Source organism: Eubalaena glacialis, chromosome 5, assembly GCF_028564815.1.
Source record: "Eubalaena glacialis isolate mEubGla1 chromosome 5, mEubGla1.1.hap2.+ XY, whole genome shotgun sequence".
Taxonomy (NCBI): domain Eukaryota; kingdom Metazoa; phylum Chordata; class Mammalia; order Artiodactyla; family Balaenidae; genus Eubalaena; species Eubalaena glacialis.
Genome location: NC_083720.1, coordinates 121,539,143 through 121,551,255, shown reverse-complemented (window position 1 = coordinate 121,551,255; position 12,113 = coordinate 121,539,143). Strand labels below are relative to the sequence as shown.

The window sequence follows — 12,113 nt, the reverse complement described above, 5'->3', positions numbered from 1 at the left end:
AAACAGATGAAAACTCTTTCAAAACTATTATCTTGTCTCTGTACAAATGACTTTATTTTTTAATTTATTTAAATACAATAAGAAATATAACTGCAACGTGGACCAGAATCACACGTTCGTCCTCCCTCCCTCTGCTGACTGGGACATATTTTCTCTGTGGGCAAGACACATGGCAAGCCAAATGATCATTAGAAACTTTCTGTCAGAGCAATTAGAGACAAGTGGAAGATGTTGCCTCACTGTGATGGGCTGAAATGCCTTCCAGAACTCCTCGGGAAAGACCTGAATGGGACACAGACTTACACTGACCTTGGGAGCTGTCCCCTGAGCGGGGCTAAATTCTTGATTTCCAGCTCACATTTTCCTTGGCTCCACCAAGCCCATCTCTCTTTCAGTTTTCCCATCACTCTTTCCTTACCTCTCATATTGGCCCTCAGATCTCTCCAGGCAGGGCACAGAGGAGCTGTTTGGGCCTTAATTTTCTGAAAGTTGTACGTCTGTTCCATGCCTACTAATGAGACACTGCATCCAAGGTAGCTTGGTTGAGCTCGAGTATGCCCCAAACACCTGAGCCTTGCAATTCTGGGCAACCTCATGCATTCCCGTTTTGTTTTGAAATGAAAATACATGCGCGTGATTAAAACACACACACATGCTCACACACACGGAGAAAGAGAAAAGAGTATACAGTATAAAAGTCTACTCCTCACCTTTGATCCCCCCCTCAACTTCAACTTAGTACTTCCAATCCCATTTCTCAGAAACAACCATTCTTTTTTGTTTGTTTTTGTTTTAAAAATTTTTTTATTGAAGTAGAGTTGATTTACAATGTTGTGCCCGTCTCTGCTGTACAGCAAAGTGACTCAGTTAGACACATAGAGACATTCTTTTTTTTTTTTTTTAGATATAACCCACAGAAACAAAGCTTTTTAGTGCCCTTAGTAATTTTTTTTTTGATTTTTTAATTAATTTTATTTATTTATTTGGCTGTGTTGGGTCTTTGTTTCTGTTCGAGGGCTTTCTCCAGTTGCGGCAAGCGGGGGCCACTCTTCATCGCGGTGCGCGGGCCTCTCACTGTCGCGGCCTCTCGTTGCAGAGCACAGGCTCCAGACGCGCCTGTACCACAGTACCACATACATGTGACACATAACAGTACCACAAACATGTGACTATTTGTAAAGTGTTTTCTTAATGATGAAGGCACTCATATCTCTTGAAAAGATAGAGACCTATATTTGTCCCATGTTTTTATTTCTGTACCTGTAATCTATGACCAGGTATAGCGCACCGAAATAACGTCTATTAATGTGCTATGACTACAAATTTGACTATCCCAAGTTCTGGAAATGGATGTTTAAGTGGCTTATACCTTATGTTTAAATTGTTTCTACTCTAATAATATGAATTGTTTGTTAAACTCACACATCAGGATGTAAGCCCTTGTTAAAAAGAGACATTTATTTAAAAATTTATTTACTTATTTATTTTTGGCTGCATTGGGTCAGGCTTTCTCTAGTTGTGGCGAGCGGGGGCTACTCTTCATTGCGGTGCGTGGGCTTCTCATTGTGGTGGCTTCTCTTGAGCACGGGCTCTAGGCACATGGGCTTCAGTAGTTGTGGCATGTGGGCTCAGTAGTTGTGGCTCGTGGGTTCTACAGCACAGCCTCAGTAGTTGTGGTGCACAGACTTAGTTGCTCCATGGCATGTGGGATCTTCCTGGAGCAGGGATCGAACCCATGTCCCCTGCATTGGCAGGCGGATTCTTATCCACTGTGCCACCATGGAAGTCCCAAGAAACATTTCTTTTTAAGAAATATCACGGACTACACTTTATGGCATAGAAAGAAGGAGATCTAATTGTCTGGAAATAACCTTTGAATACCTGATTTCTCATGCTAGAGATGCTGTGGGACAAGGGTGGTCCTTGGGGGATGGTGGTCTGGAATGGTCGCCACACCTCCCTGCTGGCCAAGAGAACCCACTGCTGTGTGGGCCCTTGGCATCTCCCTAGCAGTTGGTGAAAAAGCCAGGTTTTAAGGATTTTGTGCTGCTTCTGAAAATCTATGCAGATTTTGCACGAGAAAGCCTTATTCTTGAGAGCTTTATATTAAGATTTGATTTTATTATTACTTCTTCCTTCATGTCCTGCTCGATGCTCTATTTCACTCTAAACTTGGCCTTTGGAGCCAGACAGACCTGGATTTGGATACCAGGTCTGCCACTGATAACTGTATAACTGTATAACCTTGGACATGTCACTCAACCTTTCTGAGGCTTGGTTTGAACATCCACCATGATGGGATTAATGATATTGACCTCATAGGAATTGTGTGAGCACTGAATGAGATAATGTACATACAATTATTAACAGATAGTACATACTCAATATTTGGTAGTTCTTCATTCAACACATATTCATTCAGAGCATAATATGTGTCAGAAATATAGTTCAGGAAGAAGCTGAACCTTGACATATAAATAAGAATTAGTTAATGAAGGTGGATAGGAGGGCCCCGGGAGCAAGGGGAAAAGTATTCTTCCAAACAGAGGGAACAGTGTGTGCAAAATTACAGAACAAGAGTGAGTGTTGTGTTCTAGAAATGGAAAGAAGACTAGCATGCCTGAACCAAGAAATGCAAGACAGGAGATGGCCAGGGGTGAAGCTGGAGATCATCATACAGGGGATTATAGTTCAGGCTAAGATATTTCTATTGTATATTAAAAGCAGTAGCTAACCATTATTAAGCCTATTCTTAAAGGGGAGAAAGAGATCCAAAGAAGGTAAATATTTTCCTAGTACAAAATAGCTAGTGAGTGGCAGAGCACTAAAGGGTTTTATGTAAAAAGTGACATGATCAGATTTTGCTTAGAAATATCATGAAGGCTGCAGAATGGAGCCTATGTGTGCGGGAGGGGTGTGGTGGTGGGTAGGAAGGCTGAGAGGCAAGGAGGCTATGGAGTAATTTCTGTGAAAGAAAATGAGATGAGACACTAGGAATTAGAGGACCGGGAAGAGTCAAAGTGTGCCTTCCTCCCCGAGGAGATTGGTGATCCTGGATCCCTCACTGGTGACACATCCATCAATGTCCCAGGCTTTAGAGACTTGCTTGTGGACTGATGGATTCAGAGCATGGGCAGGGGGTGAGAATGACAAGGTGAGGAGAGGGAAAGACAAAGCCATAGACACCCTGTGGCAGTTCAAGCAGGAGGTGGCGAAGAGGGGAATGCAACGTCAAATCCCAAACATGTAACCATCTTCCCCAGTGAATGGGGGATGGGTAAGCTAATTCCAGGTGTCTGTGTACTTGTTTAACCTAAAGTCATAGAAAAGGAAAGTCAACTCTCCTGTCCATACAGAGGCCAAGGAGAGACCATTTAGTCTAGCCTCCTTGAGTCAATGACTTGGGAGGTTGTATTTTTGTGTGTATTTGATCTGGGCCTTATTTCATTGCTCTCAATTTTCTTATCTCCACAATGTCTATTGAGTGCCTGTGTGTGCCAGATATTTTACTTGTGTCTATTCATTCTCACAACAACACTGTAAGGAAGACATTATCTCCCTTTTACGGATAAGGAAAATGTTTGGAGAGATTAGATGGCTTTGATATGTATAATTATACAAGAAGAAGTTGTATTATTGTATTGGGTTTGGAGAAGACATTCCTAAGCAAAATTAAAGCCCACAAGCTTTTAGGAAAATAATTACAGATTACTCTCCATAAAAAAAGTCTAATTCCTGAAATTTGAAAGACACCAAAAGACAAATTAAAAGGCAAGTGACAGGCTGAGAGAAATCATCTGCTCATATATATCAAGCAACATATCAACGTACAAAGAGCACTCACAAATCAATAAGAAAAATTGCAAATAACTCAAGGGGAAAAAAATGGGCAAAAAATATAAACAGACAGTTCACAGAAACGGAGCTATAAATGGTCAAAAAAACATGAAAGATGTCCAACATAACCAGTAGTCAGGGAAAAATCTTATTGTTAATATTAAAAAAGGTTGAAATGTTTTAAATTTAGATAATCACATTTTTAATTTCCAAGAACAGCCAATAGGCAGCTTTTTCACAGCTGCCTATTCTGTTTCAATGGTTACAATATTCTCTTAAGATAATGATGATTTGCTTTTAAAATTGTCTCTCAAAAAAAAAATTGTCTTCCATTTTCTGTATTAACTATTTTCTCAGAGGTTAATCCAGAGAAATGAAATAATATAACAAAATTGAACAATTTGGTTTTCTTCCAGTGTTTGGCAGGTTTTCATTGTCTGTTTATAATGTTTGTAAAACAGATCTAGACTGGCTGATGTGTATTTGAAGATATTTGCTCTCCTGGCAGTGAAGGCGGATTTCTCTTCCTATTATAGGGACCAGCTATGGTGACTAGGGGGGTGGGCCAGGGGAACTGTCTTCTGCATGTGGGGTTCCTTGTCCTTCAAGCTACTTGTCAGATATCAGGGCTCTTGACTGTCTTCTCTAATCCCAGTGCCCACAGTGGGAGTCTTACTCATCAAAACTCTAATTTTATTTGGCTACTTAAAAATGTTTTGTGGCTTTCCCAGGGGCTGAGGCCAAGTCAGTGGCTCTGGGACTTGCAAGTTGATGATGCAGGTGTTCCCCAGACCCTTCATTACATGCCAACCTCTCAGACTCAGTTTCCTACCAACCCCAGCTACTTCTGATCAGGGCTTATTCCCATCCTCTCGTGGAAAAATTTCCTTGAAAATCTCTTCTTTCACCTATATGGGATTTCTGGTTCCTTGGCTCCCTAAGTTTTCTCCTACCTGGATTAAATCTTCTAGAAATTCCATACTCTTCTGGTCTATTGGTGTCTTTCCTGTTATGGATTTATTTGTATGGCTGTATTTCTTTCATCATTTCACTAGGACTTGGGGAGGGAAGAGGGGTAAATGTGTGAGTTTAGTTAGCCGTCTTAAACTGAGAGTCCAAGTAAGTATTTGGGTCCGTTTGTGATAAGTCCTTTGAACGAGAAATACAATATGGTGTGGAGGTATACACCGGAGAGACCTAACCTAGTCTAGAGGGTTTAGGGAAAAGCCTTCCCTAGAGATACATTTTAAAAGGTAGACCTAAGGTTGAAGTTTGATTTTACTTAGAAGCAGAGAAATGTGCTAGATGGTCTTGAGAGATTTCCCTTGTATTTATGATTTGCCAAATTTGTGTTCATAGTTGAGAATTTTTTTTAATGAAGTAAAAATGAAAGAAAATAATAAATTCCTTTTCAAAACAGGGAGACTCAAAAATCTGAAATTGCAATGGGCTGAGCTCAGCGTTTCAGCTGGCACCTCTGTCATCACCTCATCGGTCTTGCTCACTTAGGCCTAAATGAGCGTCTCAGAAAGTCAGAGCTTTTACTGGAAACTGGAAGACTTATCAAGGGGTTCCCTTCTTGTGGAGAAGGAAAGCTCACCTCTTGCCTCAGCAACTATTTTCTCCTTTATTTAACTCTCTAGTTTTATGGGGGAAAATAGCCATTAGAGAAACTGTTAATGCAAAATTTTTTAAAAATACCAAAAAAATTACAAAAACCAACTGATCTTTCCTTATGGAATTTAGAGTTGCTAGAATTGATGTTGCCTTTTTAGTTATAATTGGTAATTATTTCACTACCATGATCATACCTTGACCTTCAGCGTTAGGATCAAAGATATTATTACCCATATAATACTGCTAATAGGATAAACTAATGGTTAAATTATAGTGGGACCAAGAAGGGATGCTTCCTGTCACATCGGTTAAGTTTGAGTTTTAGAAACTTGTACTTGAAAGACTTTCTCTGGCATTTAGAAACTTGAACAAATAATCTGAGTCACTAAGTTAAGATCGCCAGAATAGTCATTTAATGATACCCCACTTACCTTGTGAAGAGTCTCCAAGTATGAACATAAAATGTCAGAAAATCTACTTGAAATGCATTGGAAGCATGGATTTGGTGATCCTATGGATCAAATTCCACCTCCTGGGGGTGGGAGAGGGATAAATTAGGAGTTTGGGATTAACATATACACACTGCTATGTGTAAAATAGATAACCAGCAAGGACCTACTGTATAGCACAGGGAACTATATCCAATATTTTGTAATAACCTATAAGGGAGAAGAATCTGAAAAAGAGTAGATACATATATGTATAACTGTCTCACTTTGCTGTACACCTGAAACTAACACAACATTGTAAATCAACTAGACTCCAATAAGAAATTCTACCTCCCTATGTACGTAACAATATTCACCAAAATACTAAAATTATAGCCATTTATCATATGGTCAGCCATGAATTGACTGCTGTTTAGCTTTTACCAACACTTCAGTTGAAAAGTTTGTTATTTGAGAGTAACAATCAAAGGAATGCATTTGCTTCTATTTCTCTTACTCTCTATGCTTGATGCCTGAGGAAAATTATATCCCCAGGAAGCAATATAACTAGAATACATAATCTTAACTTCCCACAGAAATAGCTTTTACGAGATATAATAATTTTACTCTCTCAACTTTTTATAGAAGTTTGCTATACGAAGAACTCTTTCCTTTAAATATTTATTTATTTATTTGGCTGCTTTGGGTTTTAGTTGCGGCACATGGGCTTCTCTCTAGTTGTGGTGCACGGGGTCTAGAGTGCATGGGCTTAGTTGCCCCGTGGCATGTGGGACCTTAGCTCCCCGACCAGGGATCCAACCCGTGTCCCCTGCATTGGAAAGTGGATCCTTAACCAGTGGACCACCAGGGAAGTCCCATGAATAACTTTTTTTTACAGGAGCCTAATGTTTAAATATAGTCCGATTTGTACCCTATTGTCCTTTATGAAAATTTTTTTTTGGTATTTAGTGAAAGGAAATTTCTCTAATAGACTCTTTTTGTATATGAAAGTTTATTACTACCATGTTTGCATCATCAAAACTTATCATCTTGGTTTTTTCTTCTTGCCTTTGCATAAGGCCAAGAGAGAGACATTGGCTACTTTGGCAAATTTAAAGTGGACTCCAGGAATGTCGCCAGCAGCATGGCCTTTTGCAACCAAATCCAGCAACCAGAACTTCATGGTTTTCTGCGGTAAAGTTCAAGCAACCATCATCGGGTAAGAAAGCTGTGAGCTTCTTGCTCTTCTTGATCAGCTGGCCCCTGAAACACTTCCCGATGGCAGAATTTACCTGTTTGGCTTCAACTCTGACATTTTCTAGCAAAATTCCCTTTGCATGTGAAGTGCCTCCAAAGGGGCTGACCTTCAAGGCTGTCCCCAAATGGGCTTTCTTGTACCGTTTATCATGGCACTTCTGGTCTTGATGGTGGCTGCAGAGCTTCCTGGCAATATGAAGATCTTGACACTTGCCCATCCCATTGGTGCTGCTGGCCGGAAGGAAAGATTTAACAGGCTTTTTTTTCCCCCAGTTGTGGTAAAATACTCATAACGTAAAACTTACCATCTTAACCATCTTAAAGTGTAAAGTTCAGTAGTGTTAAGTATATTCACATTGACACTCAATCAATCTCCAGAACCTTTCATCCTACAAAACTGGAACTCTATACACATTGTGATGCTTAATTTTATGTGTCAACTTGACCAGGCACAGTGCCCGGCTACTTGGTCAAATGTTATTCTGGATGTTTCTTTGAGGGTGTTTTTGGATGAGATTTACTTTTAAATTGGTAGACTTTGACTAAGCAGATTGCTCTCCATAATGTGGGTGGACCTCATCCAATCAGCTGAAGGCCTGAATAGAACAAAAGATTGACCTCCCCCAATAAAGAGGGAATGTTATCAGCAGACAGCCTTCAGATTTAAACTGCAACATTGGCTTTTACCTGGGTCTCCAGTCTGATGGCCTACCCTGCAGATTTTGGACTTGCCAGCCTCCATAATTTCATGAGCCAATTCCTTCAAATAGATTTCTCTCTATATAAACATCACATTGGTTCTGTTTCTCTGGAGAACACTAATTAACACACCCATTAAACAACAACTACCTCTTTCTGCCTCTTCTCAGTTCCTGGCAACCACCATTCTACTTTCTGTTACTGTGAATTTGACTACTCTAGGTACCTTATATAGGTGGAATCACACAGTATTTATCTTTTTGTGACTGGGTTATTTCACTTAGCATTATGTCCTCAAAGTTCATCCATGTTGTAGCGTGTGCCAGAGTTTCCTTCCTTTTTAATGCTGAGTAATATTCCATTGTGTGTATATACCACATTTTGTTTATCCATTCATTTGTCAAATGGACACTTCGGCTGCTTCCATCTTTTGGCTATTGTGAATAACACTGCTACGAACACGGATGTACAACTATTGGTTGGAGACCCTGCTTTCAATTCTTCTGGATATGTATATTCAGAAGTAGAATTGCTGGATCATATGATAGTTCTATTTTTAATTTTTTGAGGAACCATCCTACTGTTTCCATAGCGGCGGCATTATTTTACGTTCCCACCAACAGTGTACAAGGATTCCAATTTCTCCACCTCCTTGACAACCACTTGTTATTTCCAGCAATAATAATCCTGCAGGAACCCAAAATAATCCTCAAGAGGAGTCATTTTTGTTATGGGATAGTATTTTGTATGTGTGTGGCAGGGGGAATGCTGATATAAACTTGATTTTAGAAACTATGATGTTAAGACTTGATCCATACATAATTTAGGCAGAATCTACATAATATGAAAGCAATTATTTAGAAGTGAAAAATGCTGTCCAAAAGTTACTTTGCCCTGTAGTACTAAAGGACTGCAGTGGCAGGTTTTGTTGTTTAGAATTTGCATTCAAGCAGCCTTATTCAAGATTTTTCTCCAAAAAATGTACATAGATCATGATAAATGTCACCAAGTCATTTTGAGTGGTAAGCATTTTTAAATTCGGGGGAGTTTCTAATGTAAAGCAGAAGGTACAAACTGGCCGGCTGCAGGCCAAATCAGGCCTGCAGACTTATTTGACTTGGCTTGCACATTTGTTGGCCCACACAATGTTTTTAGAAATTTTGAATTAGTTGACAACTTTTTAAATGGAGAGATTTCATGCAGAAAAAAATCTTGATTTCTAGCTTTTCGGGAAAAACTAGCTGACCTGGAGAGACTGGGCCTTCATTCCCACATGGCAACAGTTGGCTGGGGCTGAGTAGCAACTGCCCTTTCCTCCCAAGCTTGTGCTCTCCAGCTCCCCATGGTCCCCACCCGCCTCGAGACAGGAGGGCTCATGGACACCCAGAGAGCAGACTTCTTGGTTTCTTCAGGAACCACTCATAACTTCCTGCAATGTCCAGTGGGAGGTGAGGCCCATGGTAGGCGCTTAGTAGCTGCTGACTTGTTTACCGAATCTGATTCTTCACGTGCTAAAATTGTTTAGGATCCTTTGCTTTCTCTCTTGGTGGAAAAAGAGATGGTAAGACAATGGCTTTAAATAAATGGAATACAAAAGGAAAAGGATTTAGACAATGCAGATACAGAGCAACACCTGAAAAGAAAATAATCATGTGAATGTAATTTTTTACTAAGCAATTTCGCCTTGAACTCTTTTTCCCATGAAGGAAACAGCACCCAGGAAATGTTTCAGGCTAAGCCCTCTGTTTAATGCAAGAGAGAAGAAAGGGGCAAAAGGTTAGTCAGCTGCCTTACAGTGGCAGAATTCTTGAGTTAACATAAATAGAAATAGATACAGAAAATGAGGACCATATGGTTGGCTAGATCAGAGTTGCTCTGTGTGTGTGTATTTGTAAGGCCACCCACTGAGAAAAATATTCAACTTATTGTGTCTTAGCATATTAACTCCTCGTTTTTAATTACTGAGGCACTTGGAGAAGTTCTTTTACACTTTCAGGTGATAGCAAATGAAAAATGTGTTAAAGAAAAATGCAAACAGCGTCTCTCTCTCTCTCTCTCTCTCTCTTTGGTGATTGCGTTGACTGAGAGAAACATGAAAGTCTTCTGGAAGGTGTGCCTTAATCTCCAACCCAAAACATCATTTCAAGAAAACAGTTATTTAAACCTCTGCCTGCACCGTATTTGCTATTATTCCGTTGGTCAAAGTAAGTCACACGGCCAAGCCCAGAGTTAGCCTGGAAAGAGACTAAGGGTGTGGATTTAGTGGGGTGTGCTTTCAAGACCAAGGAGCTGTTCTGGAATGGATAAATAGAATCTGGGTCAGCACCTATTCTGAAAAATATAGTAGTTGACCCTTATTAAAATTGTTTTAATATTTTTATCCTTTCTATTAAAAATCATGTTCATTTAAAACATGCAAGAAACATAGATATTACCAAGAGGAAAGAGAAAACTCACCCAAAGCCCACAAGCCTAATAAAAACCGTTCTTAAAATTTGGTATGCACAACTCCAGAAACCTCTCTGCATATCTACCTCTGCACTTAGAAGTAGTTCTAATCCACTTAGAAGCATCTCCAGAGACGGTAGAGGATAGTAGCCTGGACTGAACCTGAATCATCCTCTACTCTCCTAGAACAGTTTTTTTTAATTTAAAAATTTTTTTTAAATTGACATACAGTTGATTTACAATATTACATTAATTTCACGTGTATAGCATAGTGATTCAGTATTTTTAAAGATTATACTCCATTAAAATTTATTACAATAATGGCTATAATTCCCTGTGCTGTACAATACATCATTGTTGCTTATCTATTCAATTCTTTGAACTCCGTGTCTGTTTGCTAGTGTGCCTTGACTCACCAGAGTTGGTGAAACTAAGAGAGCTTGGAGAGAAGGGAAAGAGACAACCTATATCCATTGAAAACCTCAGTAAGAAAGGAAGAGAAGAGAGAAGAAATAACAACAACAAAAGCTGTCCAGGATGGAGAAGAGAGAGCAGTTTGATATATCAGTGGAGGTTTTGTGATGCAAGAGGGCCAACTTATCAATGCTGAGGGCCCACAGTACTTTTAGGGGCTCGTGAAGATGTTTTCCTTCCTTAAACATCAGAAGAAAAATAAACTCTTAGGTCAAGGAAAATGTTTCAATTTATAATGATAATATATTTATCATTATATCAATGCAATATATCTTTTAAATATCTTTTTATAAAGGAAGGAACCATGAAGGCAAAAGTGCCTAGGGCCCACAAAAGTCATACACAGCCCTGGATCCAGTGGCATGTCCCAACCTATTCCAATTTATTCAACATGTATGTGCCATGCATTCTAGGATTTTTTTTGCCACTAATGATGTTACTATTCCAATTTTACAAATGAAAACTTTGAAGCCTGGAAAGAAGTCAGGAGGAAGAAACTGATGGAGTTGGGACTGCCCCAGAAATCCTGATTTTCAGTTCAGCTCTCCCTGCACAAATGTGCCATGGGGTACGGCAGATATGGGGTGGAGATCAATATAGGAGAGAATGCAATAGAAATTAAAAATATAAGAGGCTTTATAATTGACCAAGTATTTCCCCAGGCACCAAACTTTCTTCCTGAGGTGACTCGTAGGTGCCAAAAAGAAGATTAGGCAGCTCAAGAGGGCATGAGGGAAAGTGAGTAGACATTGCTGGGTGCCCAACTAAAGACAGCTTCATCGGCAATCTACTGGAGAGGAAATATTCGCAAATATATATATGATAATATCCAAAATATATAAAGAACTCATACAACCCAATAGCAAAACAAACAAACAATCTGATTAAAAAAATGGGCAGAGGATCTGGATAGACATTTTTCCAAAGAAGACATACAGATGGCCAGCAGGAACATGAAAGGATGCTCAACATCACTAATCATCAGGGAAATGCAAATCAAAACCACAATGCGATTATCACCTCACACCTGTTAGAATGGCTATTATCCAAATGAAAAGAGACAACAAATGCTGACAAGGATGTGGAGAAAAGGGGACTTTGTGCACTGCTGGGGGGAATGTAAATTGGTGCAGCCATTATGGGAAACAGTATGGAGGTTCCTTAAAATATTAAAAATAGAACTACCACATGATCCAGCAATTCCACTTCTGGATATTTATCCAAAGAAAATGAAAACACTAACTCAAAAAGATATATGCACCCCTATGTTCATAGTAGCATTATTTACAATAGCCAAACATGGAAACAACCTAAGTGTCCACTGACAGATGAATGGATAAAGAAGATGTGATA

General features: G+C 39.5%; 1 pseudogene; it reads right to left on the bottom strand.

Moving 5' to 3' along the window:
* Nucleotides 1-6,927: 6,927 nt before the first annotated feature.
* Nucleotides 6,928-7,357, bottom strand: LOC133092354 (small ribosomal subunit protein uS12-like; annotated as a pseudogene).
* Between the last annotated feature and the right edge of the window lie 4,756 nt (nt 7,358-12,113).